The sequence below is a fragment of the Oncorhynchus kisutch genome, unplaced genomic scaffold (genome assembly GCF_002021735.2).
Source record: "Oncorhynchus kisutch isolate 150728-3 unplaced genomic scaffold, Okis_V2 scaffold824, whole genome shotgun sequence".
NCBI lineage: Eukaryota > Metazoa > Chordata > Actinopteri > Salmoniformes > Salmonidae > Oncorhynchus > Oncorhynchus kisutch.
In genome coordinates this window covers 32,672-40,050 of record NW_022262769.1, presented here as the reverse complement: position 1 = coordinate 40,050, position 7,379 = coordinate 32,672, and positions in this window count along the sequence as shown.

The following is a 7,379-nucleotide window of genomic DNA, read 5'->3' as shown; positions in this document are numbered from 1 at the left end:
AGTTCACACTTCATGCAGCCTTGTCTTACGACAACCTACTGTCATGTAACAATGACAAGCAACTTTCCTGTCACACTGATGTCAAAATGTCAGATGAAAAAGCAAGACATTACTTACTATCAGAGGAGCAGCGTGGCACACACCATTGAGGACCACAACAAAGCTGGGGATAGTTTCCTTGAAGCCAGAGCATAAAGAAAGAACAAATACAAAAAACAGGGATCGAACCAGGGACTTTTAGATCTTCAGTCTAACGCTCTCCCAACTGAGCTATTTCAGCAATGCACTTAACTTAATTATGTGGCACCATTGACAATTTACATGCATGTGACTCACAATTTTGACACTCAAAATCTACATATTAGCCAGTACGGGGATCGAATCCATGACCTTGGCATTATTAGCACCACACTCTAACCTACTGTGCTAACCGCCCACTATCCATTGCACGCAATTGTTGATCATGCACCAAGCATCTGCAAGTGCTGGCGCGTAAACTAACAAGTCAACCAAGAGCATTGCCTGACAAGACTGGACACTCTTGGTTGCTTCTTGCAGGAAATTCCAAACAGCTGGGGAATTTGATCAATTGGTAGCATGCTATAGGTATTGGGGTCGATGCCCGCATTCCCCAAAAACACATTTTTTTGTGGATCCAAGAAAGCTTCAGTTCACACTTCATGCAGCCTTGTCTTACGACAACTTACTGTCATGTCACAATGACAAGCAACTTTCCTGTCACACTGATGTCAAAATGTCAGATGAAAAAGCAAAGCATTACTTACTTTCAGAGGAGCAGCGTGACACACACCATTGAGATCCACAAACAAAGCTGTGGATAGTTTCCTTGAAGCCAGAGCATAAAGAAAGAACAAATACAAATCCCGAAAACGTACCAGGGACTTTTAAATCTTCAGTCTAACGCTCTCCCAACTGAGCAATTTCAGCAATGCACTTAACTTAATTATGTGGCACCATTGACAATTTACATGCATGTGACTCACAATTTTGACACCCAAAATCTACATATTAGCCTGTTACGGGGATCAAATCCATGACCTAGGCATTATTAGCACCACACTCTAACCTACTGAGCTAACCGCTCACTAGCTATTGCACGCAATTGTTGAGATGCACCAAGCCTCTGCAAGTGCTGGCGCGTAAACTAACAAGTCAACCAAGAGCATAGCCTGACAAGACTGGACACTCTTGGTTGCTTCTTGCAGAAATTCCAAACAGCTGGGGAATTTGATCAATTGGTAGCATGCTATAGGTATTGGGATCGATGCCCGCATTCCCCAAAAACACATTTTTTTGTGGATCCAAGAAAGCTCCAGTTCACACTTCATGCAGCCTTGTCTTACGACAACCTACTGTCATGTCACAATGACAAGCAACTTTCCTGTCACACTGATGTCAAAATGTCAGATGAAAAAGCAAAGCATTACTTACTTTCAAAGGAGCAGCGTGACACACACCATTGAGATCCACAAACAAAGCTGTGGATAGTTTCCTTGAAGCCAGAGCATAAAGAAAGAACAAATACAAATCCCGAAAACAAACCAGGGACTTTTAAATCTTCAGTCTAACGCTCTCCCAACTGAGCAATTTCAGCAATGCACTTAACTTAATTATGTGGCACCATTGACAATTTACATGCATGTGACTCACAATTTTGACAGTCAAAATGTACATATTAGCCAGTACGGGGATCGAACCCATGACCTTTGCATTATTAGCATCAGACTCTAACCAACTGAGCTAACCGGCCACTAGCTATTCGAAGCAATTGTTGAGATGCACTGAGCCTCTGCAAGTGCTGGCACGTAAACTAACAAGTCAACCAAGAGCATAGCCTGACAAGACTGGACACTCTTGGTTGCTTCTTGCAGAAATTCCAAACAGCTGGGGAATTTGATCAATTGGTAGCATGCTATAGGTATTGGGATCGATGCCCGCATTCCCCAAAAACACATTTTTTTGTGGATCCAAGAATGCTCCAGTTCACACTTCATGCAGCCTTGTCTTACGACAACCTACTGTCATGTAACAATGACTAGCAACTTTCCTGTCACACTGATGTCAAAATGTCAGATGAAAAAGCAAGACATTACTTACTTTCAGAGGAGCAGCGTGGCACACACCATTGAGGACCACAACAAAGCTGGGGATAGTTTCCTTGAAGCCAGAGCATAAAGAAAGAACAAATACAAAAAACAGGGATCGAACCAGGGACTTTTAGATCTTCAGTCTAACGCTCTCCCAACTGAGCTATTTCAGCAATGCACTTAACTTAATTATGTGGCACCATTGACAATTTACATGCATGTGACTCACAATTTTGACACTCAAAATGTACATATTAGCCAGTACGGGGATCGAACCCATGACCTTTGCATTATTAGCATCATACTCTAACCAACTGAGCTAACCGGACACTAGCTATTGGGAGCATTTGGTTGAGATGCACTAAGCCTCTGCAAGTGCTGGCGCGTAAACTAACAAGTCAACCAAGAGCATAGCCTGACAAGACTGGACACTATTGGTTGCTTCTTGCAGAAATTCCAAACAGCTGGGGAATTTGATCAATTGGTAGCATGCTATAGGTATTGGGATCGATGCCCGCATTCCCCAAAAACACATTTTTTTGTGGATCCAAGAATGCTCCAGTTCACACTTCATGCAGCCTTGTCTTACGACAACCTACTGTCATGTCACAATGACAAGCAACTTTCCTGTCACACTGATGTCAAAATGTCAGATGAAAAAGCGAAGCATTACTTACTTTCAAAGGAGCAGCGTGACACACACCAATGAGATCCACAAAGAAAGCTGTGGATAGTTTCCTTGAAGCCAGAGCATAAAGAAAGAACAAATACAAATCCCGGGATCGAACCAGGGACTTTTAAATCTTCAGTCTAACGCTCTCCCAAATGAGCAATTTCAGCAATGCACTTAACTTAATTATGTGGCACCATTGACAATTTACATGCATGTGACTCACAATTTTGACACTCAAAATCTACATATTAGCCAGTACGGGGATCGAATCCATGACCTTGGCATTATTAGCACCACACTCTAACCTACTGTGCTAACCGCCCACTAGCTATTGCACGCAATTGTTGAGATGCACCAAGCCTCTGCAAGTGCTGGCGCGTAAACTAACAAGTCAACCAAGAGCATTGCCTGACAAGACTGGACACTCTTGGTTGCTTCTTGCGGAAATTCCAAACAGCTGGGGAATTTGATCAATTGGTAGCATGCTATAGGTATTGGGGTCGATGCCCGCATTCCCCAAAAACACATTTTTTTTGTGGATCCAAGAAAGCTTCAGTTCACACTTCATGCAGCCTTGTCTTACGACAACCTACTGTCATGTCACAATGACAAGCAACTTTCCTGTCACACTGATGTCAAAATGTCAGATGAAAAAGCAAAGCATTACTTACTTTCAGAGGAGCAGCGTGACACACACCATTGAGATCCACAAACAAAGCTGTGGATAGTTTCCTTGAAGCCAAAGCATAAAGAAAGAACAAATACAAATCCGGGATCGAACCAGGGACTTTCAGATCTTCAGTCTAACGCTCTCCCAACTGAGCTATTTCAGCAATACACTTAACTTAATTATTTGGCACCATTCACAATTTACATGCATGTGACTCACAATTTTGACACTCAAAATCTACATATTAGCCAGTACGGGGATCGAACCCATGACCTTTGCATTACTAGCATTAGACTCTAACCAACTGAGCTAACCGGCCACTAGCTATTGGGTGCAGTTGTTGAGATGCACTGAGCCTCTGCAAGTGCTGGCACGTAAACTAACAAGTCAACCAAGAGCATAGCCTGACAAGACTGGACACTCTTGGTTGCTTCTTGCAGAAATTCCAAACAGCTGGGGAATTTGATCAATTGGTAGCATGCTATAGGTATTGGGATCGATGCCCGCATTCCCCAAAAACACATTTTTTTGTGGATCCAAGAAAGCTCCAGTTCACACTTCATGCAGCCTTGTCTTACGACAACCTACTGTCATGTAACAATGACTAGCAACTTTCCTGTCACACTGATGTCAAAATGTCAGATGAAAAAGCAAGACATTACTTACTTTCCGAGGAGCAGCGTGACACACACCATTGAGGACCACAACAAAGCTGGGGATAGTTTCCTTGAAGCCAGAGCATATAGAAAGAACAAATACAAATGCCAAAAACCGGGATTGAACCAGAGACCATTAGATCTTCAGTCTAACACTCTCCCAACTGAGATATTTCTGCAATTCACTAAACTTAATTATGTGGCACCATTGACAATTTACATGCATGTGACTCACAATTTTGACACTCAAAATGTACATATTAGCCAGTACGGGGATCGAACCCATGACCCAGACCAAGACCAAGACCCAGACTAAGACCAAGAACAAGACCAGACCAAGAACAAGACCAAGACAAGACAAGACCAAGACCAAAACCAGGCGGAAGGGTAGCCTAGTGGTTAGAGTGCTGGACTAGTAATTGAAAGGTTGCAAGTTCAAACCCCCAAGCTGACAAGGTCTTGGTGTCTGGGTCTTGTCTGGGTCAAACAAAAGACCCACCAAACCAAAGACCCACCAAACCAAAGACCCACCAAACAAAAGATCCACCAAACAAAAGACCCACCAAACAAAAGACCCACCAAACAAAAGACCCAAGACTCAGACCACACCAAGACATTTTGACATCAGTGTGACAGGAAAGTTGCTTGTCATTGTTACATGACAGTAGGTTGTCGTAAGACAAAGCTGCATGAAGTGTGAACTACAGTTTTCTTGGATCCATAAAACAATGTGCTTTTGGAGAATGCGGGCATCGATCCCACTACCTCACGCATGCAAAGCATTTGACCTAATTCCCCAGCAGTTTGGAATTTCCGCAAGAAGCAACCAAGAGTGTCCAGTCTTGTCAGGCTATGCTCTTGGTTGACTTGTTAGTTTACGCGCCAGGCACCATTGACAATTTACATGCATGTGACTCACAATTTTGACACTCAAAATGTACATATTATCCAGTACGGGGATCGAACCTATGACCTTTGCATTATTAGCATCAGACTCTAACCAACTGAGCTAACCGGACACTAGCTATTGGGCACATTTGGTTGAGATGCACTAAGCCTCTGCAAGTGCTGGCGCGTAAACTAACAAGTCAACCAAGAGCATAGCCTGACAAGACTGGACACTCTTGGTTGCTTCTTGCAGAAATTACAAACAGCTGGGGAATTTGATCAATTGGTAGCATGCTATAGGTATTGGGATCGATGCCCGCATTCGCCAAAAACAATTTTTTTTGTGGATCCAAGAAAGCTCCAGTTCACACTTCATGCAGCCTTGTCTTACGACAACCTACTGTCATGTCACAATGACAAGCAACTTTCCTGTCACACTGATGTCAAAATGTCAGATGAAAAAGCAAAGCATTACTTACTTTCAAAGGAGCAGCGTGACACACACCATTGAGATCCACAAAGAAAGCTGTGGATAGTTTCCTTGAAGCCAGAGCATAAAGAAAGAACAAATACAAATCCCGAAAAAGAACCAGGGACTTTTAAATCTTCAGTCTAACGCTCTCCCAACTGAGCAATTTCAGCAATGCACTTAACTTAATTATGTGGCACCATTGACAATTTACATGCATGTGACTCACAATTTTGACAGTCAAAATCTACATATTAGCCAGTACGGGGATCAAACCCATGACCTTTGCATTATTAGCATCAGACTCTAACCAACTGAGCTAACCGGCCACTAGCTATTGGGCCCAATTGTTGAGATGCACTGAGCCTCTGCAAGTGCTGGCACGTAAACTAACAAGTCAACCAAGAGCATAGCCTGACAAGACTGGACACTCTTGGTTGCTTCTTGCAGAAATTCCAAACAGCTGGGGAATTTGATCAATTGGTAGCATGCTATAGGTATTGGGATCGATGCCCGCATTCCCCAAAAACACATTTTTTTGTGGATCCAAGAATGCTCCAGTTCACACTTCATGCAGCCTTGTCTTACGACAACCTACTGTCATGTAACAATGACTAGCAACTTTCCTGTCACACTGATGTCAAAATGTCAGATGAAAAAGCAAGACATTACTTACTTTCAGAGGAGCAGCGTGGCACACACCATTGAGGACCACAACAAAGCTGGGGATAGTTTCCTTGAAGCCAGAGCATAAAGAAAGAACAAATACAAATAACAGGGATTGAACAAGGGACTTTTAGATCTTCAGTCTAACGCTCTCCCAACTGAGCTATTTCAGCAATGCACTTAACTTAATTATGTGGCACCATTGACAATTTACATGTATGTGACTCACAATTTTGACACTCAAAATCTACATATTAGCCAGTACGGGGATCGAATCCATGACCTTGGCATTATTAGCACCACACTCTAACCTACTGTGCTAACCGCCCACTAGCTATTGCACGCAATTGTTGAGATGCACCAAGCCTCTGCAAGTGCTGGCGCGTAAACTAACAAGTCAACCAAGAGCATTGCCTGACAAGACTGGACACTCTTGGTTGCTTCTTGCGGAAATTCCAAACAGCTGGGGAATTTGATCAATTGGTAGCATGCTATAGGTATTGGGGTCGATGCCCGCATTCCCCAAAAACACATTTTTTTTGTGGATCCAAGAAAGCTTCAGTTCACACTTCATGCAGCCTTGTCTTACGACAACCTACTGTCATGTCACAATGACAAGCAACTTTCCTGTCACACTGATGTCAAAATGTCAGATGAAAAAGCAAAGCATTACTTACTTTCAGAGGAGCAGCGTGACACACACCATTGAGATCCACAAACAAAGCTGTGGATAGTTTCCTTGAAGCCAAAGCATAAAGAAAGAACAAATACAAATCCCGAAAACCGGGATCGAACCAGGGACTTTCAGATCTTCAGTCTAACGCTCTCCCAACTGAGCTATTTCAGCAATACACTTAACTTAATTATTTGGCACCATTCACAATTTACATGCATGTGACTCACAATTTTGACACTCAAAATCTACATATTATCCAGTACGGGGATCGAACCCATGACCTTTGCATTACTAGCATTAGACTCTAACCAACTGAGCTAACCGGCCACTAGCTATTGGGTGCAGTTGTTGAGATGCACTGAGCCTCTGCAAGTGCTGGCACGTAAACTAACAAGTCAACCAAGAGCATAGCCTGACAAGACTGGACACTCTTGGTTGCTTCTTGCAGAAATTCCAAACAGCTGGGGAATTTGATCAATTGGTAGCATGCTATAGGTATTGGGATCGATGCCCGCATTCCCCAAAAACACATTTTTTTGTGGATCCAAGAAAGCTCCAGTTCACACTTCATGC